At 42.6% G+C, this 25,372-nt stretch overlaps 1 protein-coding gene across 2 annotated transcripts in view; it reads left to right on the top strand.

Moving 5' to 3' along the window:
- FSTL5 (follistatin like 5) overlaps positions 1-25,372 on the top strand; it is an 803,249-nt gene that overhangs the window by 207,788 nt on the left and 570,089 nt on the right. The window lies entirely within an intron of this gene.

Here is a 25,372-nt window from a genome sequence, read left to right as displayed (position 1 = left end):
GGGCTCGCTCCTGAATGTGCTTCTCAATGTCCCAATTTTAGTGTCCACACACAAGTGCACAAATGGCAGCAGGTTCTTCAGTGCTGCCTTGTTCTTTATTTTATTTATATTCTTTACCATAATAAAAGGTACTTTTTTGTTTACAGTTCATACTTGTCTATGTGTTTTCAATCAAATCAAAAATGTAGCTTGTGAGTAGGCAGGTTAACTTTAAAAAAACTACAAAAGGTCTTATTATAAAGGGACAGATGAGATAAGACCAAACACTAATGTTACAATGGTGGAAACTTGACACCAAAAAAAAAACAGGGAGATGACTAGAAATTAAATAAGAATTACAAATGAAGATTTGTATTTGAAAAAAAAAATATTTTTTCGGGCTATATAAATTATTCTAAAATATTCATGAGATCAGCATGAAAAATGTTAGAAAAAGTTAGTCAGAACTGTGTGAATATCAGCTGCAAAAGAAGATCATTATTTTTCATTTTTGTCCCATTCTAAAGATGATTTAAATGCGCAGCATAATTTTTGCAGTGTGACGAACGTGCTATCTCCATTACGAACGCTACTTTTACCGAAGATGCGCTCCCGTCTCATACTTTATTCTGAGCAAGCGCGGGTTTCTAAGCATACACACAAACGTGTTTCTCGTCGAAAACCAGCCCGACGAGGAACACGACAAGGAAATTGAGACTCCCGACGAGGAAAAAGATTTTTTCTCATCAACTTCCACAACAGTTTTCTCGATGATAAACATACACACGAAAAAGCTCTGCCACCAAGTTTCTTCATGGATTCTGTCGAGGAAAACGGTTGTGTGTACGAGGCCTAATGTTACAATGGTGGTAACTTGACACCAAAAAAATAAAAAATAAAATGGAGATTACTAGAAATTAAATAATAATTAAATAAGAATTGCAAATGAAGATCTGTATTTGAAAAAAAAATTCAGGCTATATAAATTATTCCAAAATATTCATGAGATCAGTATGAAAAATGTTAGAAAAAGTTAGTCAGAACAGTTTTCTCGATGAAAAACATAGACACAACCGTTTTCCTCGGCAAAAAAGCTATGCCACCAAGTTTCTTGATGGATTCTGTTGAGGAAAACTGTGGTGTGTACGAGGCCTTAGAGTCTATTTCTTAAGTTGCAATGGATCTTTCTCTCTCTTTGGATAATTTAGAGCCTTACGCCCAAATAGCAGCCACAGGTACCTGTAAGCAGTGAACCCTTCTTGTGATGTACAGAAGCAACATCTTCCAATCAACTTTCACTGGAAAGAAGTAGGCAATGAGGTCCCAAAAAAATGATACACAATTTAAAAGACAAACTAAAAGACTAGTTCCCTATCAGGTCCACCTGGCTTGTGATTAACAACCCGCAACAGTGGGTGAATTCCATTGTCAGCATGTTCAGTAAGAAATGTCCACACTGGTTTCACTGACTGTATACTTGAATGGTATCAGTTATCATCCTACAACTAACACAGGTGTTGTCAAGGTACTTAAATACCCTTATGGTACACAATGACAAGCTCCCATGGGGTTCAATCCACACTCTGGTGTCAGTTAAAAGATCACTCCTTTGTTTAGATAATTTGTCCAGGGACTCCAAGGTACTCGTTCCACACTTCAGGCACAGACAATGAGCTAAAGAAGTAATAATATATATGTATTTTTTGTTTCAGTTTGTCACTGTGTTTTTATTCTTTTTTTTTCAATAAAGTTTTTATTGTAAGATCAAATTAGACATTTGTACAATCATAATAATATTTGTACATGTACTTGAGCATGGTATATGCAACTATTAGTATAACAAGTTACAACATTCAAGCATTTTATAACGTTTGTCACTCAGACCGTAGCTGGGTTCTAAACTTTCCAAATTCAGCGTGTGGACCTTATGTGGTACCTCTTCTTAAATGAGGTATGATGCGTTGATCAGCCATTCATTATTCCATTAGCTTTATCTAGAGAAGTGGTTCTCAACCTGGGGGTCGGGACCCCCTTGGGGGTCAAATGATGATTTGCCAGGGGTCACCGAATCCTGGGCTGTTCCTGGAGCCCACGGCCACCCACTGAGCTGCTCATTCAGTTCACGACATGGTTAGGGGGCAGAGACTAGAGGTCAGCTGACTGGTGAGGAATGTGAAGTGGGAGGGGCTGGAAGAGACCCCATCTCCTGATTTTGGCATAGGTGTCACTGCTGCGAGACACCACAGATTCGGAGACACCGTGAATCCGGAGACACAGTGAGCAACATTACCTCTGATTAGAGTTGCCATTAAAAGTCCTCACTACAGTTCTCAGATCAGCAGATGACCTTGATCAAGAGCACCTAAGTTGACTGATCCCAACTCCCCACCAGCACTGCCACTATTCCCTTTAACCCCCCCCCCCCCCCCCACACACACACCAAGGAGTAAGAGAAGGAATAAAAGTAGAGAATACATGGAAGGGAGAGAAAAAGAGGGGGAGGAACAAAGAAAAAGGGAGTGAAAGGCTAGAGAGGGATGGGGAAAAAAAAGGGAAAGAAAGGAGCACAAAGAGAAAGAGGGGGTACATCCTCAAATGTTCCATAAGGGTTTTAATACTGTACGAGTGGAAGAGACTTGGGGGGCGCTAAATGTCCGTAGGTTAGGGGTACAAATTACTTGTCTTGCCTCGGGTGCTGACAACCCACGCTACGAAAATAATTTTACTGTTAGGGGTCTCCACAACTTGAGAAATTTTATCAAGGGGTCATGGCACTAGAAAGGTTGAGAACCACTGATCTAGAGAATGCTCTAAATCCGTGTAGTGTTTTTATTATTTGTATATTTATTTATAATTGTGTTTAATTTGTATATGACATTTCGTTCTACCGTATGTCCTTACATGTAGTAGAATGACAATAAAGCTTGACTTGACTTGACTAATATACCACATTTACCATACTCCACGTTGGATGTTTTTCCACACGCAAAGATTGTAGAAACGTGACAAAGAGCTAGTTACTCCATCCTCCTTCCTCCCTGTTTTGGCATGATGTCTTCCTGCCAGAAGGTGGCAAGGACAACCTACTTCAGGAAAAAAAAAGATTCTCTGATTACTAAAAGTGCAAAGTGGCAAATACTAGAGAACTTTCTCTACTTGGAAAATATACACATCATCACGGTAAAAATAATAACTCTGCAACGGTCCTCTTTACCACCTCTCAAAAAGATAGTCAACAGAGACACTTTCCCCAGGTTGCCAAAACAACATTTTACAATTTTTTGTGGGGCAGGAGGGGAAGTACAGTACAAAAATGTAATCAGGTACCTGACTTTTACAACTTTGTCAAAGCATAGAAGGTGGGTAATACTGGAAAATCTACTTGAAAAAATAATCACTTTTTTCCTTTAAAATTAGTTTAGACATATAAGCTACATTTTTCATCTCAAACTAGTCTGTTTTAGATTTTTTCATGGGAGACCTCTATAACAACCATTCTTGGATAGACTAATTATGCACATTTGCTTGTACAAAGTTATTGCCTTTGATTGTCTTTTAAATTGTGTATCCTTTTTTTGGGACCTCATTGCCTACTTCTTCATCATCTGAAATTAACAAATGTTCTTCCCAAAGGGAAGTTTTTTTTTCATTCTTGCTAACATATGCAACAACCGAGGCAGGAAAGGGGACTGCGTAGTATAAAATGTATTAAAACTAAAATGTAAACTAAATTAAATGTTATACATGTTTTAAAATATTATAAAATAGATTCCATTACAACATAAGGCCAAGGTAGAATGAAAATGATTGATCGCAGAATGGTGGGTCATTAGCACCACTGCCTTGAAGTTGTAGATGCTGGTTTTGATTGACTGACAGGAACATGCTTTCTGCATGTCTGTCTATGGACTGGATTCTCGTAGCACTTACACCAACGTATCTACAGATACGCCGCGTAAGTGTAAATGTGTGCCGTCGTATCTATGCGCCATGCCCATAGAACTAGATACACATGAAAATAGGCTTCCTCCGCCAACATAACTTTCCTACGCCGGCGTATCTTGGGCGCATATTTACGCTGACCGCCTCATTGCAAATATGCAAATGAGTGAGATACGCCGATTCACAAATGTACTTGCGCCCGGCGCATTCAGATACGCGGTTTACGTAAGTCGTACGTCCGGCGTAAAGTTAAGCCTCATAAATCAGGTGTAAGTCATGTTAAGGTATGGACCAGGGAACAGCCGTCATATTTTACGTCGTTTACGTATTAGTACGTGAATAGGGCTGGGCGTAGGTTACTTTCACGCCAAAGAATTTACGTTACGCTGGCGCAACGTAAGGGAGCAAGTGCTTTGTGAATACTGTGCTCGCCGCTTTGCTTCACCCTACTGCAGCTTCTATAAAATACAGGTAGAAATTATTCAAAGTGAGGGTAAAATAACTACTTAGAAAAATGCAAGTGAAATGTTGTATCTATTGGATGATTTCCATTACCTCCTGTTTATTGAAAAAAGGCTATCATTAGAGTGTTCGGGTTCGGCCGAACATCGGAAAAAAGTCTGGGTTCGGGATCCGAACTTGACCCGAACTTGACCCCAAACCCGAACTCCATTGAAGTCAATGGGGACCCAAACTTTTCAGTACTAAAATGTCTCTAAAACACTAATGGAAAGGGCTAGAGGGCTGCAAATGGCAGCAAAATGTTGGTAAGAGCATGGCAAGTACTCTGCAAATAAATGTGGATAGGGAAATAACTTAAAATAACATACAAAATAAATAAAATAATCTTGACCTAGGAGGACGAGGTCCATATGGAGTAGGAGGTTGAGGTGGCGGTGGATGTGGCGGTGTAGGTGGAAGCAGCGGTGGAGGAGGATGAGGTAGTCAACACAGCAGGTTTTTGTTTTTAATTGATTTATTTTTTAAATTAGGGTACACCCCAAAAGAGTGAGAAAGATCTAGGGTTGCCACCTCATCCCTTTAAACCTGAACACATAGTAATAACACAGGTTCTGGGGCTAATTTAATGTCGATAAGGCACCAAGTGAGTTCAATTAGCACCTTAATCAGCCAGAGAAGCTGTGTAATTAATATGTTTTCGGTTTTAAAGGGATGAGGTGACAACCCTAGAAAGATCAGAAATAAATAGGTGTCTATTCTGCACAAGGTACGGACAAGTCCTGTAGGATCCATGCCTTGTTCATTTTAATGAACGTGAGCTTGTCCACATTGGCTCTGGACAGGCGGCTGCGCTTGTCTGTGATAACGCCCCCTGCCGTGCTAAATACACGTTCAGATAATACACTGGCTGCAGGGCAGGCCAGCACCTCCAAGGCGTAAAGGGCAATCTCAGGCCATGTGCCCAATTTGGAGACCCAGAATTTTACGTGTAGGCATGTGCACACATACTGCTCCACCATGTTGCTGAAATGCTGCCTCCTGCTAAAATGTTCCATATCAGCTGGTGGTGCTGGTTGTTGTGGCGTGCTGACAAAGCTTTTCCACATTTCGGCCATGCTAACCCTGCCTTCTGAGGTGCTGGCGGTGCCCCAGCTGCATTGATGACCTCTTCCTCCTCCTCTGCCTTCGCCTTGTGCTTCCACTGTGCCCCCGCTGTCAGGTGGGAATTCCACTAGCAGCGCGTCTACCAGCGTGCGCTTGTACTCGTGCATCATGCGATCACGCTCCAGTGAGGGAATTAAGGACGGTACATTGTCCTTGTAACGGGGATCCAGCAGCGTGGCCACCCAGTAATCAGCACCTGTTAAAATGTGGGAAACATGGCCGTCATTGCGGAGACACTGCAGCATGTAATCGCTCATGTGTGCCAGGCTGCCCAGAGGCAATGAAAATCTGTCCTGTATGGGAGGTGTATTGTCTGTATCCTCTGTATCCCCCCAGCCACGCACCAGTGATGGCCATGAGCTGGTCTGGGTGCCACCCTGCTGTGAACATGGTTCCTCCTCCTCCATCTCCTCCTCCTCATCCTCCACCTCGTCATCCTCCAGAACTGTGCCCTTGCTGGACAATTGTGTACCTGGCCTTTGTTGGTGCAGGAACCCACCCTCGGAGCCACTTGTGAATGACTGCCCTGAAAGCCTTGGAAATGATCCCGATTCCTTCTCCTCCTGTGCCACATCCTCTTCCATCATCGCCCGAAGCGTTTTTTCAATGAGGCATAGAACTGGGATAGTAACACTGAGAACGGCGTCATCGGCACTGACCATGTTGGTGGAGTACTCGAAACAGCACAACAAGGCACACAAGTCTCGCATGGAGTCCCAGTTATTGGTGATGAAGTGGTTCTGTTCCGCAGAGCGACTCACGCGTGCGTGCTGCAGCTGAAACTCCACTATCGCCTGCTGCTGCTTGACAGTCTGGCCAGCATGTGCAAGGTGGAGTTCCACCTTGTGGGCACGTCACATATGAGGCGGTGAGCGGGAAGGCCAAAGTTACACTGCAGCGCTGCCAGGCGAGCAGCAGCAGGGTGAGGACCCTGAAAGTGCGCACAGACGGCCTGCACTTTCTGCAGCAGCTGTGGCATATCGGGGTAAGTTTTAAGGAACCTCTGCACCACCAAATTTAGCACATGCGCCAGGCAAGGGATGTGCGTGAAACCGGCTAGGCCCAGAGCTGCTACGAGATTTCGCCCATTATCACACACCACCAGGCTGGCTTAAGGCTCACTGCCACCAACCACTCATCGGTCTGTTGTTCCATGTCCCTCCACAACTCCTGCGCGGTGTGGGGTTTTTCCCCCAAACAGGAAAGTTTTAAAACTGCCTGCTGTCGTTTACCCATGGCTGTGCTGAAGTTGGTGGTGAAAGTGTTACGCTGACTGAATGAGGAGGCGGTAGAGGATGAGGAAGCAGAGTAGGAGGAGTGAGCAACAGGAGGCAAACTGAAGCGCCCTGCAATCCTCGGTGGTGGAAGGACATGCGCCAAACTGCTATCCGCCTCAGCCCAGCCGCCACTGCATTTACCCAGTGTCCTGTTAGGGAGATATAACGTCCCTGACCGTGCTTACTGGTCCACGTAGGTGGACCTTGCCACAGATGGCGTTGCACAGTGCACACCTGATTTTGTCCCCCACTTGGTTGTGCAGGGAAGGGATGGCTCGCCTGGAAAAGTAGTGCGGCTGGGCACAACGTACTGTGGGACAGCCAATGCCATCAGGCTTTTAAAACTCTGCATCTCCACCAGACGGAATGACAGCATTTCAAAGGCCAGGAATTTTGAAATGCTGGCATTCAGGGCCAGGGATCGCGGGTGGGTAGGAGGGTTCTTCCTCTTCCACTCCAGTGTTTGGGAGATAGAGAGCTGAACGCTTCCATGGGACATTGTGGAGATGTTTGGTGACCCAGGTGGTAGTGTTGCTTGCCGGTCCTCTGATTGCGGGGTAGCAGGTGGCACTATCACTACAGAGTTAGATGAAGAGGCTGAGACTGAAGCAGAAGAGGAAGCAGGAGGAGCCAGAGACCTTTCTTGGTTTTTGAGGTGTCTACTCCACTGCAGCTCGTGCTTTGCACTTAGATGCCTGGCCATGCAGGTTGTGCTCAGGTTGAGATCGTTTTTTCCCCCACTTCAGGCTCTGATTGCACAGCGTTCAAACCACTCGTGTCTTGTCATCAGCACATTGTGTGAAGAACTGCCACGCTAGGAAACTCCTTGGACCTGGCTTTGGTGTGCTCGGTCCCTTGCTGTGTTGGGCAGTAGCAGGCGTACTGTCTAGGGGACGGACGCTCCACTTTTGCACCCTTCTCCCTCTTCTGCTGTGCTGGTGGCTCTGTGCGACCACCGGCTCTTCCTCCGAACTACACAGGTCACCTGCATGACGTTGATTCCATGTGGGGTCGAGGACCTCATCGTCCTCCACATCATCTTCCACCCAGTCTTCACCACTGCCCTCCTTGTTGGTCTGCACAATTGCGAAAGCAGCAGCAGTTGGCAACTGTGTTTCTTCATCATCCGAGACATGCTGTGATGGTCCCCCCATGTACTCATCTTGAAACATAAGTGGTTGGGCATCGGTGCACTCAATCTCTTCCACTTTTGGGGCAAACATTGGAGGAAACACTGCAAAATATATTTTTTTGCCCTAAATTGGTGTTTTTTGAATAGAACAATAGAAGAACACTAGCTAAAGTGTGTATCTTACACATACAGATATGGAGAAAAAAATGCAAACACTGGAGGAAACACTGCAAAATATTTGTTTTGCCCTAAATGGGTGTTTTTTGAATAGAACAATAGAATAACACTAGCTAAAGTGTTTATCTCACACGTACAGATATGGAGGAAAAACTGCAAACACTGGAGGAAACACTGCAATTTTTTTTGCCCTAAATGGATGTTTCTAGGTCACACAATTAAAACAAATGGTGATTGGCTGCCCTGCAGTGTGCCATTACATTGCCGAACACCGAACCCGAACTTACAGCAAATTGTTCGGGTCCGGGTACCAAAAACCCAAAAGTCCGGTACGAACCCAAACTTTACAGTTCGGGTTCGCTCAACCCTAGTTACCATTTTATATTCCCTGTCACTTTCTGTTCCAGTGACAATGGTCAGAGAAAGACAGCATTAAAACATGACAGGGGTTTCAACACACCCACACTCTATCCAAAACTAAAAAAATAATTGGCTGTATATATAGTACTGTATATATAATATTTTAGTCTTTTTTAGAATATACTACAGTATACACGATATAAATAATGTAATAAATCTCTCAAAAACTGAAAGATGAGCAGTGTCGGCATTTTACTAAAAATACACAATTACAAAAAGTGTAATTGTGGATTATGCATAATTCATACCTTAGAGAAGATATGCAGCCACAAAAACAGATTGGTATTCAGACTGAGTAAAGTTTGTTTCTGATTGTATGTAAGAATGTAAGAATATTCAGGAAAACAAAATTAATAACTGTAAACATAAAATAGATTGCAGGTATGAATTATTGTACCTATAATATAAATCTATAAAATATTGTATTTATTGTATTAATACTTGTTTGTGGTATAGTATTAGTGGTCTTTTAAACATTATTTATATTTTCTATTTTCATGCAGATACATACAGAGTTTTATACGCAAGCAAAAATGGACAATATTACATAATAAATATTTGTATTCTCTTGAATACATTTGTTATATAACCCATTTTATACATGTGTAATTTACAGTCTTTGTATAAGATATAACAAGTATTTACTCATCTGGATATACATAATTTTCATTACTGTGAGGCGGTATATAATTTATGTAAAGATAATTAACATTTAGTTCTTTATATCTTTCATGGTAGGCATTTGTAAACGTAATCATAAATCAATGTGGATTAACTCTTTTACAGAGTATGGTAAAGGTGCCACAGCATAATAAATTAGTTGCCTTTAGCTATTTGCCAAGATGTGACACTAGACTAAAACAAACAATTAATATTTAGATTCTTGATTAATATATTCCTTGGAGTTTGTCCTGTGTAAAGTGGTGCATGATTTCCTGCTGAATATAATTTTTTTTCTCATTTTTTTTAATACGTCCTAGTTTAATATATTTTTTTCTGAACCATTAGAAAACAAAGGGGTCCATTTTTCAGTTCACTAGCATAGGATGCTGTACCAGATGATGCTAGATTGGGCAAAAGGAATGAGACTTGACATATAAAGCCTTGCAGCTCACATTTGTGTGTATGAATTAACATTTAGATTCCACTGGCTAATAATTTTATGAACTAATAATGTTTCTTTTATGACTTAAAATAACATACATTTCTGGGAGGCAGTTTTTGGATATTTTAAAAAGTTAGTGAAATTTGCTGTTCTAAAGTATATCTTAAAGCGGTCCTCCACCCTAAAGCGGAGTCCCGCTGATCGGAACCCTCCCCCCCTCCGGTGTCACATTTGACACCTTTCAGGGGGGAGGGGGGTGCAGACACCTGTCTAAAGACAGGTATTTGCACCCACTTCCGGCCACACGATACGGGCGAAAGACGGGCATTCCGTCACATCCCGTCTGTCGCCCGTTGTGTGCTGGGAACACTCGGCTCCCAGCACACAGCGTGTGAGCCAATCGGCGGGCGCAGCGCGACTCGCGCATGCGCCGTAGGGAACCGGGCAGTGAAGCCGCAGCGCTTCACTTCCTGGTTCCCTCAGCGTGGATGGCGGGGGGAGCAGCAGAGTGACGAGCGATCGCTCGTGCTCTGCTGCGATCGGCGCTGGACTCCAGGACAGGTAAGTGTCCTAATATTAAAAGTCAGCAGCTGCAGTATTTGTAGCTGCTGACTTTTAATATTTTGTTCCCATGGCACATCCGCTTTAACCACTTCCCGACCAGCCACCACAGTTATACTGTGGCAGGTTGGCACAGCTGCGTGAGCAATCGTAGCTGTACGTCGGCTCTTTAAGACACTGTAGCAGGCGCACATCGGCAGCGTGTCCCCGGAGCCGATGCACGTGCTCGGCTGGCGCTATTTTGCAGTCGCAATGAAATTATTTTTTACTAGTAAAAAAATAATAATAAAAATGCCATAAACCTAGTCCCTATTTTGTAGACACTATAAGGTTTGCGCAAACCAATCAATATACGTTTAATGTGATTTTTTTTACCAAAAATATGTAGAAGAGTACATAGCGGCCTAAACCGATGAAGAAATACTTTTTTGAAAAAAAAGTTTGGGGGGGATATTTATTATAGCAAAAAGTACAAAATATTGTGTTTTTTTTTAAATTGGCGCTCTTTTTTTTGTTTATAGCGCAAAAAATAAAAACCGCAGATGTGATCAAATACCACCAAAAGAAAGCTTTATTTGTGGGGAAAAAAGGACATACATTTTGCTTGGGTACAACATCGCACGACCGCAAAATTGTCAGTTAAAGCAACGCAGTGCTGTATCGCAAAAAAATGGCCGGTCAGGAAGGGGGCAAATCCTTCCGGGGCTGAAGTGGTTAATCAAGAAGAACTTCTAGTTTTGAAAAGCATGTGGACATTTTAGAAACTCTATTTTTATTTGTGTCTGTGTCCCTACAGGGAAAACTCACCATTACTTTTTGTCTTGATGACCATTGTCACAGGGATAGAAATAAAAAGTGATGAGAAATCCAAATTACTAATTGGAAATTTTCCTCTTCTTCTGACTTTCCATTGTATATCTGGGGCAGCAAGCAAGTGAAGGGAAACCTCTCCGATTGAACAAGGATCCTAACCATTCTGTACCCTATACAAGGCACTAGAATAATGTTTGGGCTTTAGATATACTTTAATAAAGAAGGACATAATATATCCATGCAGACCAAAGCAACAGGTTTACTTACAGTAACTTCTGCTCCCCCCCAGCTGTAGACAGTCATGTCCCCTTGGCCCCTGGTAGGTTCAGATATGGGGAGCATGTGACGTATTTTCTTTTCTTCCACCTGTCATATAGGGGCAAAGGGGGAAGACTTGAGCTCTGTTTAAGGTTGTGAATTTAGCTGACAAAGGGCTTTATGTCTTCCTATTCAATGGACACATTTTGGCAGAGTATGGTGCCACGGTATGGCAAAGTAGCAAAAAAAAGGTGTATTGGGCAAGTAGGAAGGGTAACAGTTAAGTGAATACATTGTTTTGTCTTGTGCAGGCAAAGCACAGATTTACTGTAAATTCACTTCACTAGGTTGGAAGCCAGCAGCACTGCGGGAAGTGCAACATGGGGGGGGGGGGCCTTGGCAGTAGGGGGAATAGGCGCTGCACAGAGTGATTAGGGTGTGCCCAGGCACACCTGGCACACTTCCTGTTCAGACCTATGGTGTTATCTAAAGTTCTTTGCCCCATTCCCACTTTCCACAATTATAGTTTCTTCATGAAGATTTCTCTCATTTGCCTTACCTTCACAGGGATCCTTACACCATGTATTCTTTATTCGTTATCTTCCTCACCTGGGTGCCTCTGAGATATGCCCTTGTTTTATATTTATATAATGTTACTGTGTTGTTAAAAATACAATTTCTTAGTGTAAATGCTATATGCTCTCCTCCTACCTGATCTGCTCATAAGACAAGTTGTTCTTTCAAGATTGACATGTGCTTCCTTTTGTTTTCTTTTTGATGTTTTATTCCTATATGCTCAATAAAGCGTTTTCTTTTTATCATGTACATTTTCTGCAAGTACAGAAAAATACCTGTGTATTTTTTTTAACTTGTGTAATACCTGTGAGCATTGTCACTCTAACAGAGGAAGTATGTTACTGACAGGTAACCATTATAGATAAAAGCCTAAAAAGATAACAAATCAAGCCACCACTGTTATGGTCTAATAAGCTGCAGTACAATCATTTATTTTTCGTTTTAGATATGTTTTGTCATATATTTTGAAGCTTCCCAACACTCTACCATGTAACTCATTGGAGGGTAACATTCTGTGATTAACATTAGGTGGCACGGTAACTAGTCATTGTATAATGTTATGTCATTCTAATAATGTCTTGTCTAATGTCAGGGGAGACTAATGCCTGGTACACACAATGGGGCAGATCCACAAAGATCTGCCCCGGCGCAGAGTATCTGCGATACGCTACGCCGCCGTGACTTACTTATCCTCGGTTCGAATCCTGAAAGAATTTGCGCCATAAGTCACGGCGGTGTAGTCTATCTCTGGCGGCGTAACGGCGCGTAATTCAAATCGGCGATTAGGGGGCGTGTTTCATTTAAATGAAGCGCATCCCCGCGCCGAATGAACTGTTCATGCGCTGTCCCTAAATTTCCCGCCGTGCATTGCGCTAAATGACGTCGCAAGGACGTAATTTTTTTTAACATAGACGTGAATTACGTCCATCCCGATTCATGGTCGACTTACGCAAAAAAAAACAATTTCACTTTAAAGCGGAGCTCTGCCGTTAAAAAAATATTAAAAGCCAGCAGCTACAAATACTGCAGCTGCTGACTTTTAATATATGTACACTTACCTGTCCAGGAGTCCAGCGACGTCTGCAACAGAAGATGAGCAATTGCTCATCTATCTGCTGCCCCCCGCCATCCTCGGTGAGGAAACCAGGAAATGAAGCGTTCCGGCTTCACTGCCCGATTCCCTACGGTGCATGCGCGAGTCGCGCTGCGCCGTCCTCACTGGTCCACGTTGTGTTCTGGGAGCCAAGGGTTTCCCAGAACACAATGGGCAGGTGCGGGAAGTGACGATCTACCCGCAGAATACCCGCAGGAGGACTCCCGGAAGTGGGTGCACCCCCCCTTCCCCTGAAAGGTATCAAATGTGAGGGTTCCGATGAGCGGAAGTTCCACTTTAGGGTGGAGCTCCGCTTTAAGCAATTTCATACATAGTGTTTGTAGAACTGCAGCATGCCTTGTGTGTCCTGAATGTCTTTAGGTGCCAAGCGCAGAAACAATAATATACTACTAGACATGTGCATTCGTTTTCGTCTGAATGCATTTTCGTCCGAATTTCAGGTATTTTCGTTATCGTTTTAACAAACGATTACGAAAGCACAGAAAACGAAAACCAAAAGACCTGACATAAACAAATGCTTTATTTTCGTTTTTGTTGCGGTCGAATGTGCCTAACTTTAAAGCGGATCTCCACTCTAAAGTGGAGTCCCGCTGATCGGCACCCTCCCCCCCTCCGGTGTCACATTTGACACCTTTCAGGGGGGAGGGGGGTGCAGATACCTGTCTACAGACAGGTATCTGCACCCACTTCCGGCCCTACGATACGGGCAAAGGACAGGTTTTTTCTCCGCTTCCCGTCCGTCCCCCGTTGTATGCTGAGAACACTCGGGTCCCAGCACACAGCGGGAGCCAATCGGCGGGCGCAGCGCGACTCGCGCATGCGCCGTAGGGAACCGGGCAGTGAAGCCGGAGCGCTTCACTTCCTGGTTCCCTCACCGTGGATGGAGGGGGGAGCAGCAGGGTGACGAGCGATCGCTCGTCATCTGCTGCGATCGGCGCTGGACTCCAGGACAGGTAAGTGTCCTTATATTAAAAGTCAGCAGCTGCAGTATTTGTAGCTGCTGGCTTTTAATATATTTTTTTAGTGGCACATCCGCTTTAACTCTATTAGTCCAATATTATTCTACATGAAGAGAAAAGATTCAACATAGGTCTGGTGTGGATTTTAAGAGGAACTCCACCCCAAATTTAAAAAAAAATGGCGTGGAGTTCCCCCAAAAATCCACACCAGACCCCTTATCTGAAACCGACCGGTTTCGCGATAAATCGCTTCCTCTGGAAGCCCCAGAGGAAGCGATTTATCGCGAAACCGGTCGGGCGGAACGAGTGCGGCATCGGATCACCCCCCGTATTCTTGCACGACTTCTTCACCATTTGGACGGGTCAGTTTGGACAGCTTCCGGCCGGAGCTCCAATTAGACATGCCCTTATAACATTGTTTAAATGTAAGTGTGTTTTTGACTTTTCTTTTTAAAATAAACGTATCTATGGTTTTACACTATTGCGGTTCCCATATGTTTTTCCATGGTACCTGATAATCGAGTTTGCAAGCACCGGAATGAGATAAAGATTGGTTTCCAGCTCAGCCCACCTGCACTTTGATTTCCAACGGTTCATCTTTATATGCTTTCTGGGGTCTTCTTTTAATTAAGAGACCGCCGGACATCCGGTAAGAGGCTATATTTACTCTCGGTGGTGGATCACTGCTTTGGGATAGTCACCTATAGAACCTTGGACTTATTTGTGGATCAATAAGGTTCATCTCCTCTTTTCACTACATGGGTGAATAGGAGCCTTGTCGTCTCTTTAAGAACTTTATTTTTTCTATATTTTTTCACTTCTATTTATGGACATTGATTTGTCACATGCTGTTTGGTATCATATTTTGTATTATTTTATTTAGCGCATCTTGTTCTTTTTCCTATGTTAGCACTTTAAAGTTGTTTGAAGAAGTGGAAGGTTTCAACTTTAGAAAAAATAATCTGACCTTTGAAAGACCTACCGTATGTTCTTCCTGTTACATGATCCCACTTTTACATGTTTGTAGCTGAGCAGGGACTAGCACTTTATTCTGAGCTACAGAAATGTTTATTCTTCACATTAAAATTCTATGAGGACCCATTTGCACATAAGCATTGTGGCAACATACACTAAAATGTCTGCTGAAATCTGTATTACTAGAATGCATGGCAACATACCTGATGTATGTATGTTTTGTTGTGGTAGCATTCATTCATTCGTAGGGCACACCAATGCATTGTACAGTAGGGAGGGGGCGGGGCGGGAGCTCCACTGTTGCGCCCACTCCGATCACTATTCTGAGCATACAGGCTGCCTGGGGCGGGGTCAGAGCGTCAGTGGAGCTCTCGGCCCCACCCCCTCTCTGCCGGCTAGCGCAGGAATACAGCCTCCCGTGTCCTCTGTGCACTCTGCAAAGCCGTTATCGGGGCCTCAAATTCAAAGGTAGCGCAGGCCCCCCCAACACAGCTTGGGCCCAGGGCAGGTGACCCGTTTGCCCTGCGCTAAAGACTGCTCTGCATCTACCGCAGACTGGAACAATTATGCAGCTGCTCTACAATCACCCAATTTACAAAGCCATCAGCCTGAGGAGAAAGGAAAGAAAATCACTGTTTGTAATCTAGCTTTAAAAACAATGGGCCTTTATTGACCCATCAGCTCACAGATTCAAACAAATATAGTATACCTGTTCTTACCACAAAGCCAAAGCTTTTACAAGGGCACATGCTTCCACAATAAATCAAGGTAATCCAGGGAAGCCATGTTTCCAAGAATGATGCAGGATAAGGATAATCTTTCAAAGAAAGCACTCTAAAAGCAGTACAGAAAGCTTTGATTTAGTGAGACAATATTCTGGTAATTTATAGAAAACACAAAATTAGAACACGCTTGTGTCAGCTTCTTTTTTTTTTTTTCTAACCCCAGTGCTAATAGAGCCAGATGGACTCAAATCTAGCTAGGCAGCTTAAGATCTATTTGCAACCTGCCACACATGGGTCTTTTTGTAGAAGAAATCAGCCTCTGATGCAACAAAATAAGCTCTTTTGCTAGTAAAAGCAATTGATGGCCAACAGCGTAAAATCACTTTAGTATATTTGACAACATTATTACTTTATGATCACTGCTTTGTAAGAAAAAAAAAAAAAAAACAATGGTTGTAAAAACATGCATTTTAACAAGGACAGCAGAATTTTAAATTGCTCAGACAAACTGATGGTTGAAGGAATGATTACATACTTTTATTTTTGGATTGATTTTGGCTTAGTGGACAATCTTTTTTTATCCTCTGTAAAAGAATGTCTAAATGCATTTTCCTGTTTTCATTGTGCACTTTATATATTATAAAGCAGTTTTTACAGATCTGTTTAATACATGTTGGCACAGGGAATTTATATTTTTTTTCATGGCACTGAAAATATTTCAATATTATAATAATTTAAGTGAACAAATAAGGGAAGTGTCATTGTGGACATGTTTTTGAAGGTACAAGCTCAGACAGTGTCACTTGTGTAGAGCAAGCATGAAGGATATGAGTTCAACTTAAAGGAGAACTACATAGAAAAACATTTTAATATATTGCAGTTCTTAGATGTGACAGCTGCATTAATTTTCATTTTCATTCCTAAGAATATTCTCTACAACTGCAGAAAATGCCTATTGATCTTGCAAGAAATGTAGCGTTCTTGTCACTTCCTGTGAGCTAAAAACAGCATAAGTGATGGTTTCTTCCCTCTATAAAAAACTTTTCTTCCCACCCCTATGTACCAGAGATGAGCAAAGGTAGACATCCAGCCTGGGTGACAACTATGGCTCCTTCCAAAGATATGGTGAAGCAAATGTAGCCACCCAGGGGCAGGAATTGCGTTATTCCACAAAATAGAAAATGAATACATACTTTAAGGACAAATAAGCTGTAATATAGTGTGTGTGTGTGTGTGTGTGTGTGTGTGTGTGTGTGTGTGTGTGTGTGTGTGTGTGTGTGTGTGTGTGTGTATGTATGTATGTATGTATATATATATATATATATATATATATATATATATATATATATATATTAAGATGGGGGTTGTTAGCTCTCGTGGTAGATGCGTTTTTCCAGTGATTCAAGCCAGATAGGAACTATATTTAAGGGCATGGTAGCCCATTTTTATTAAAAGGAAACAAAATAAAAGTCCAAACAAAGGTTTCCCACGCAGGGGGTTCTTCTCCGTCAAATACACAGAACAGAAAATGCTAACCCACCTGGCTCTTTGTAACAGTATCTGTAGCAGTACTTCTGCACTTTATCCTGGTCACCCAGACCAGCGAACTCCTCAAAGTAGACAGCATCCCCTTAGCGTCTACAGCCCTACCTCTTGCAGTCACCAATGTTCTGGCTGCCTCTTACAATCACCAACATTCTGTCTGTCTCCTACAGCCTCTCTGACTTCTGGAGACCTCCTGTCTCTTAGTGTGGAGCTGTCTCCAACTGGGAGCCATGAGGTCTTCCCATACTCTCATTATAAGGGCTGTGCTCACCTGAGCACACACCCTGCTGGTCATCCATAAAATCTGGATACAGGGTTGGAGATCCCGTCCCACCCCAGACACTGTGGAATCTCCAAACTACAGAGCCCCATGTCAAAGTACCAAAACCTGGAGAAAGCTGCAAAAGCAGTCTTCTCTAGTTCACATCTACGCTCTTTAGTCTTGCACATGTGCATACCATGTGGCCAGCAAACTGTCCATTTTACATTGACAGTAGCTCCTACTGTCACAATATATATATATATATATATATATATATATATATATATATTTTTTTTTTTTTTGTTTTGGAATATAGATACCCTTCAAATGCAATAACCAAAATGTAATTTGTCATCGTAATACCTACCTGCCTAGAAAACCTTCAATTAGAACAACCTTTCCCAAACACTGGGCCACATATAAGGCCTCGTACACACGGCTGAGAAAACCGGTCGTGTGTATACTTTTCAATGAGGAAACCGCCGAGGATCTCGTCGGGCTAAAAAGAAAGCATGTCTTCTTTTTCCCCGACGGCAATGGGAAAAGTATGCTCGCCGAGATCCTCGGCGGCTTCACAAGGAACTCGACGAGCAAAATGATGTGTTTTGCCCGTCGAGTTTCTCAGCCATGTGTACAAGGCCTAAGTTATAGGACATGTCAGTCATTACTAAAGAGGTACTTCAGTGTCCTGGGGCCCAAAGAATTATGGTGCTGTTGTGGGCCTCAAAACCAGATATATAGAGGACATTGAGAAAGTACATTTAACTACACATGATTGCAGGACTACAAACTACAAACTGTTACAGGGTCTATTAACACCTTGTATTGCAGTAACATGCAGTATACAAATGTTTTTGCATGTGTTGCCACAATACACATCAATACACAAATGACAGTGTGCTGTCAATAATTTTTGCATGTCATTGCACTATAATAGTAGAAGGCAATGCACTTGCAATGCAGTGCACCACAATGCACATTACTTTGTGATGCAGTACATTGCAAAAATGTTGCAAGTCCATTTTTACAGTATGTTTTTAACCAATTCATATGGATCATCTGTCTTAAAACAGTGTGCTTTAATACACAATGACATATGTGTTTTTAACATATCAGGGGTTATTTACGAAAGGCAAATCCACTTTGCACTACAAGTGTTCTTTCAAGTGTAGTCACTGTAAATCTGAGGGGGACATGCAAGGAAAATAAAAAACAGCATTTTTGTAGTGCAAAGTAGATTTGCCTTTTGTAAATAACCCCCATTATGTGACAAGTAGTGGTGTGACAATAATCTTTAATATGGTGTAAAAACAACCAGAGATGGAGAACTTAGGAGACTTACTTTGCTCTGGTTTCTCAGGTGTACGTGAACCTGACTTAAGAAATGTGTTGTAAAGCACGTTAGGTGTCATGAGTTGGGGAGAAAGCAGACCCATTTGCACAATTTGAACTAAGCAGGTGAAGACTTGACTTTATCAGACTGGGTAGTAGTGATTATAGCAGACTGGGCAGTAGTGACTATAGCAGACTGGATATTAGTCACTGTAGTAGACTGGACCATAAAAGCAGAACTGTAGCAGACTGGACAGTAGCACACTGGACAGTATTTACTGTAGCAGACTGGATAGTAGTGATAATAGCATACTGAACTGTAGTGTATGTAGTAGACTAGTCTGTAGGGACTGTAGCAAACTGGATATTAGTCACCATAGTATATTGGGCCATAATAGCAGAACTGCAGGAGACTGGACAGTAGCTGAATGGACAGTAGTGACCATAGCAGAGTGGACTGTAGTGGCTGTAGTAGTATGGACTGACATGACTGCAGCAGACTGGACTGTAGGGACTGTCGCAAATTAAACTGAAGTGATTGTAGTAGACAGGACTGAAGTGACTGCTTTGGAGTTATTTGAACACTTTCTCTGGAGCAGCTAATGACTAGAGATAGGCTCGGGCGTGTTTGGAATCGCACCTGCTCAATCCCCCCAGGAAACTTACACTGCACATGGCTAATCACAAGCAGTGAGACATTTCATGATCTGTGCAGCTGCGCATTGGGAAATGTCTTACTGCCTGTGATTAGCTGTGTGCAGTGTCGGCTTCCTGGTGGGATCAGGCAGGCAACACGCCCGAGCCCATTCCTGCTAATTACTAGAAGTAAAAACACTGCTTCTATACTGGCCATATACTGTCGTTGGGCCAGATTCAGAGAGATCGGTGCATCTTTAGATAGGCGTAGCGCATCTCATATGCGCTACGCCAACGTAACATTGAGAGGCAAGCTGAGTATTCACAAATCACTTGCTCCCATATTTACGCCGGCGTAACGTAAATGGGCCGGCATAAGCCCGCCTAATTCAAAGTAGCAAGGCAGTGGGCGTGTTGTATTATAATGAAGCGTGACCCCATGTAAATGCATGGCCGAACGAACGCCTAAGATACGCCGGCTCCATTCATACAATGTGAACGTAACCTACGCCCAGCCCTATTCACGTACGGCTTACGTAAACAATGTAAAATACGAGGCTGTTCCCGCGCCCATACCTTAACATAACTTATGCCTGCTTTATGAGGGGTAAACTTACGCCGGACGTACGCCTTACGTAAACGCGTAGCTTACTGCGACGGCGCAAGTACGTTCGTGAATCAGCGTATCTAGCTCATTTACATATTCGACGCATAAATCAACGGAAGTGCCCCTAGCGGCCAGCGTAAATATGCACCCAAGATACGACGGGGTAGGAGACTTACGTCAGTCGTATCTTGCCAAATTTCAGGCGTATCTGATTTCCTGAATAAGCGTATAGATACAACGGCGCACATTTGGACTTACGACGGCGTATCTGGAGATACGTAGTCGTAAGTCCTTTCTGAGTCCGGCCCTATGCATGCAGTGAATGAGTTTGACTATAATCTGGAAGGCCCATTGCAAACACATTAGGGGCTGTTTTACTAAAGCATATGCATGTGGCATCAAAAGGCCCCCAAACCAGGCAAAAAAACTAAAGTATGATCTTACATGATTCACTAAGCACACATGATGCTTGGAGAGATGCAAAATTATTGCAGCATGCATTTGGATATTCACTGATGAACTATACTAGATTTAATATACAAACATACACCAACTGAATGGTGGTGAACCTGAAATCAAAATACCTCTTTCTCCAATGTTTTGATGATGTTTTATATCAGTTAGATCGCAATCACTTTTCTTGTAGGGAAATGCATCAACAAGTGGATATTGGCCTTTTTTTTAAGTCTAACAATCTAACTATGTGTTCTGATATTACATAGGGCCTATGTTGACATGTTTTTGACATGTCAGTCTGCACGTCCCTCTATACAATTCAATTGAAATGCAAAAGCAGCTTCAAACTGGTCAGAAGAAGGTCAAATGCAAATCTTAATGAGATCAACTGCAGGTCAAATGCACCTGTCAAAAAAACTCTGAATGGTTTCCTAAACATCTTAGACTGATCTCAAATTCAAGTTGAATGCAATTTAAAGGAAAATGCATTTGTAAAAAAAAAAAGTCACTGACAGGAAATTACAAATTTAGCTGTGGGTAACAAACATGCATACACCTGATAGCCTTGATATGTTCATTATTTCATATGCTGCTTCTTGATTTTGTAATGATAAATGACTAAACTTACACTGCCTTATTTCTTCCAAGACCACATTGTACAGTTACCTTGCCACCACTCCTTTCTTTGACACATGTTTTCATATCTAAGTAAGCAATTGCAATGCTAAATAGATTTTTGTATATTGTCACATTCTTATAGTCTTATCAGCTATCGTCATTGTTTTTCTTTTTACAGAAATACTAGACTTAAAGACTAAAGATTTGTTTTTTTATTTTTCTAAATAGGTTCCTTTAAGCTAGTGCATTGTTGGTTCACTTACCTTTTCCTTCCATTTCCCTTCTAAATGTTTTTTTTTCTTTGCCTGAATTTATCACTTCCTGTTCCTCCCCATTAAGCTTGCCCCCATAATCTGAGCCGTTCTGGCTGGGGGTTAGTCAGCATGCTCGGTCTGTCCCTTGGGACTACATCCCTGCGGGGAGCCGAGATGTTCCACAACATCTTCCCGCAGGGATGTAATCCCAAGAGAGGGGGAGAGCACACTGACTAACCCCCAGCCAGAACTGGGGGGGGACAAGAGAATGCTGCTAACCACTTTAGAGGACGTTATATCAGGCAGTGAACAAGGGCCAGAGGGTGCTGATGTGGGCAATGTTGGCAGTGTAAGTAGAGTACCTAAGTCCAACACTTGTAGGCTGGCAGAATCCTATTGCTGCTTTAGAACAATCAAGGAGAAAATGACATGCTCTTATACCATATTAAAAGGTATTTTTACTTATGTTAGAAGTTTGGTTGATAAAATTTAAGAAATGGAACTGCTGATACAGGGGGAGGGATTTTGACTTTGTGGTAATATCAGAAATCTGGTTTGACAGTTACAAGAATGGCTTGCAACTGTATTGGAGGGCTGACTAGGTAAAGACAAGGAGGAGTGTACTTATATGTCAAGAGTTATTTTAACATAAGGGAGGACATTGTTAATGGGGAAAGATGTGATTGAAGCTTCAAAAAGAAGAAACAAACAGTAAATTGATAGTGGGTTTATGCTAAAGACCCCTTAACCTAAAGGACAAATATGAGACCAATATCCTAGCACAGATAGAAATGTCAGTGAGACAGGGCATTGATATTATCATGGGAGCTTCAATTATCCTGCGATTGACTGGACAGATGAAACTAATCACTGATCTAAGGGCCATCGTTTCTTCAGTTTCTTGTAGGACAATTTCATGCGTCAATTGATGGAAAATGCTCTACTAAACATACCATTTTCAAACAACACAGAGCTGATTGCAGATGTGGAAGTAAGGGATATTTTAGGAAACAGCGATCACAGAGTAATTACATTTGCCATAAATCATATGAAAAGAGACATGAGGGCAGGACAAAAATACTAAATTTCAAAAGAGCCAACTTTACTAAACTGTTCCCCATACTTTACGACAATAAATGGGATGAAAAATGCAAGTTCTTTAACCACCAGTTCTTTAACCACTTACCCCCCGGACCATATTGCTGCCCAAAGACCAGAGTACTTTTTGCGATTCGGGACTGCGTCGCTTTAACAGACAATTGCGCGGTCGTGCGACGTGGCTCCCAAACAAAATTGGCGTCCTTTTTTTCCCACAAATAGAGCTTTCTTTTGGTGGTATTTGATCACCTCTGCGGTTTTTAGTTTTTGCGCTATAAACAAAAATAGAGCGACAATTTTGAAAAAAATGAATATTTTTTACATTTTGCTATAATAAATATCCCCCAAAAATATATAAAAAAACATTTTTTTTCCTCAGTTTAGGCCGATACGTTTTCTTCTACATATTTTTCATAAAAAAAAATCGCAATAAGCGTTTATTGATTGGTTTGCGCAAAAGTTATAGCGTTTACAAAATAGGGGGTATTTTTATGTCATTTTTATTATATTTTTTTTACTAGTAATGGCGGCGATCAGCGATTTTTTTTTCGGTACTGCGACATTATGGCGGACACTTCGGACACTTTTGACACATTTTTGGGACCATTGGCATTTTTATAGCGATCAGTGCTATAAAAATGCATTGGATTACTATAAAAATGCCACTGGCAGTGAAGGGGTTAACACTAGGGGGCGGTGAAGGGGTTAAGTATGCCTGGGTGTGTTCTTACTGTGGGGGGGGGTGGCCTCACTAGGGGAAACACTGATCCTCGGTTCATACATTGTATGAACCGAAGATCAGAATTTCCCCTGCTGACAGGACCGGGAGCTGTGTGTTTACACACACAGCTCCCGGTCCCCGCTCTGTACCGAGCGATCGCGTGTGCCCGGCGGCGATCGTGCCCGCCGGGCACACGCACGGGAGTCGGGGGCGAGCGGGGGGCGCGCGCGCGCCCCCTAGTGGCGGCTGGGAGAGAGGACGTCATATTACGTGCTCTCGCCCAGCCGAGCCAACTTGTCGACGTATAACGGCGGTGGCCGGTCGGCAAGTGGTTAAGGCACTTAAACCCCCTTCCTGCCCAAGCCATTTCTAAGCTTTTGGCGCCTTTGCACTTTGAATGAAAATTGCACAGTCATGCAACACATCGTGCGACGTTGTACTCCAAAAAAATTGATGTCCTTATTTTCCCCACAAATAGAGCTTTCTTTTAGTGGTATTTGATTACCTCTGGGGTTTTTATATCTTGCGCTATAAACAAAAAAAGAGTGACAAGTTTGAAACAAAAAAACAATATTTTTTACTTTTTGCTATAATAAATATCCAATTAAAAAATAAAAAATCCTCAGTTTAGACCAGGGGTGTCCAAACTTTTTTGAAAGAGGGCCAGATTTGATGAAGTGAAAGTTTGTGAGGGCCGACCATTTTGCCTGACATTCTTTGAACCATTAAAATTCTGTGTTGGTGTGTTCGTCCAAGCCCTAATACACTGCCCAAAAATAATTATCCTACCTTTGTGGCTGTGTGTGGTGAATATATATATATCTCCTCTATGGCCCCCAACAAATCCCAGAGCTCCGCTCAGGGTAAGGATGAGGTCAGGTTGTAAAAAAAAATATATTTTCTCTTCTTTATCCCCTAAGAAATCTGGCCTTTATCTCTTCTGTGGTCCCAAAGCTCCACTCGGGGCAAGGATGAGCTATTATTTTTTGTATTATTATTATTAGATTAGATTAGAGAATATATATATATATATATATATATATATATATATATATATATATATATATTAAAACCAAGCTCATCCTTACCCCGTGCAGAGCTTGGGGGGGCCAAAAAAGTGATAAAAGCAAATTGCAAGTGGGGGCCATATAATACCAGGCCGCGGGCCGCAAATGGCCTGGACATGCCTGGTTTAGACCAATATGTATTCTTCTACATATTTTTGGTAAACAAAAATCACAATAAGCGTATATTGATTGGTTTGTGCAAAAGTTATAGCGTTTACAAAATAGGGGGTAGAATGTCATTTTTATTTATTTTCTTATTTTTTACTAGTAATGGCGGCGATCTGCGATTTTTATCGTGATTGCGATATTGCAGCTGACATATCGGACACTTTTGACACTATTTTGGGACCATTTAAATTTATGCACTGATTACTGTGTAAATGTGACTGGCAGGGAAGGGGTTAACACTAGGGGGCGATCAAGGGGTTAAATGTGTATCCTAGGGAGTGATTCTAACTGTAGGGGGAGGGCACTCACAAGGGGAGGAGACCGATCGGTGTTCCTCTGTACTGGGAACACACTCGGTCTCCTCTCCTCTGACAGGACGTGAATTTGTGTGTTTACACACACAGATCCACGTCCTTGGCTGTATCACTGGCAATCACGGGTGCCTGGCTGACATCGCGGCTGCCGGGCAAGTGCACCTGTACCTGTACTCGAGCGGCGCGCCCCCTAGAGGACTAGAAGTCGAGGATGTCATTTAACGCCTAGCCAGAACAATAGCCGCACTGCCCAGCCATCATTTGACGGCTGGCGGGCGGCAAGCGGTTGAGGACATATTAAGTAATGACATTAGCCAGTGCATTCCAAAGGGCAACACATATAAAAGGACATAGGTTAAACCAGGGTGTATAAATACTAATGCAAAAAAGCTTATTACAAGAAAAAACTGTCCTTTAACCCTTTCTCTCCCAGGTCTGTAAGTCATACGTACTTGACAGCAGGAGGTTTCACACACAATCCACTGGCTGCAGTCACCAGGATTGTGTGTAAAACTGACAGGCAGACTGTCAGGTGGATGCATTAAGGTGGCTGCCTCTACACACCCCCACCATGTATTTCGGGCTCTACTTTCCCACCTGCGAGCCCAGGGCCCACATGGCGGGTGCCAGCATGTAGAGGGGAGGGAGTAGAGCA

This window comes from Rana temporaria, chromosome 1, assembly GCF_905171775.1.
Source record: "Rana temporaria chromosome 1, aRanTem1.1, whole genome shotgun sequence".
NCBI classification, from domain to species: domain Eukaryota; kingdom Metazoa; phylum Chordata; class Amphibia; order Anura; family Ranidae; genus Rana; species Rana temporaria.
The sequence above is the reverse complement of the archived record's forward strand: the minus strand, read 5'-3'. Positions and strand labels throughout refer to the sequence as shown.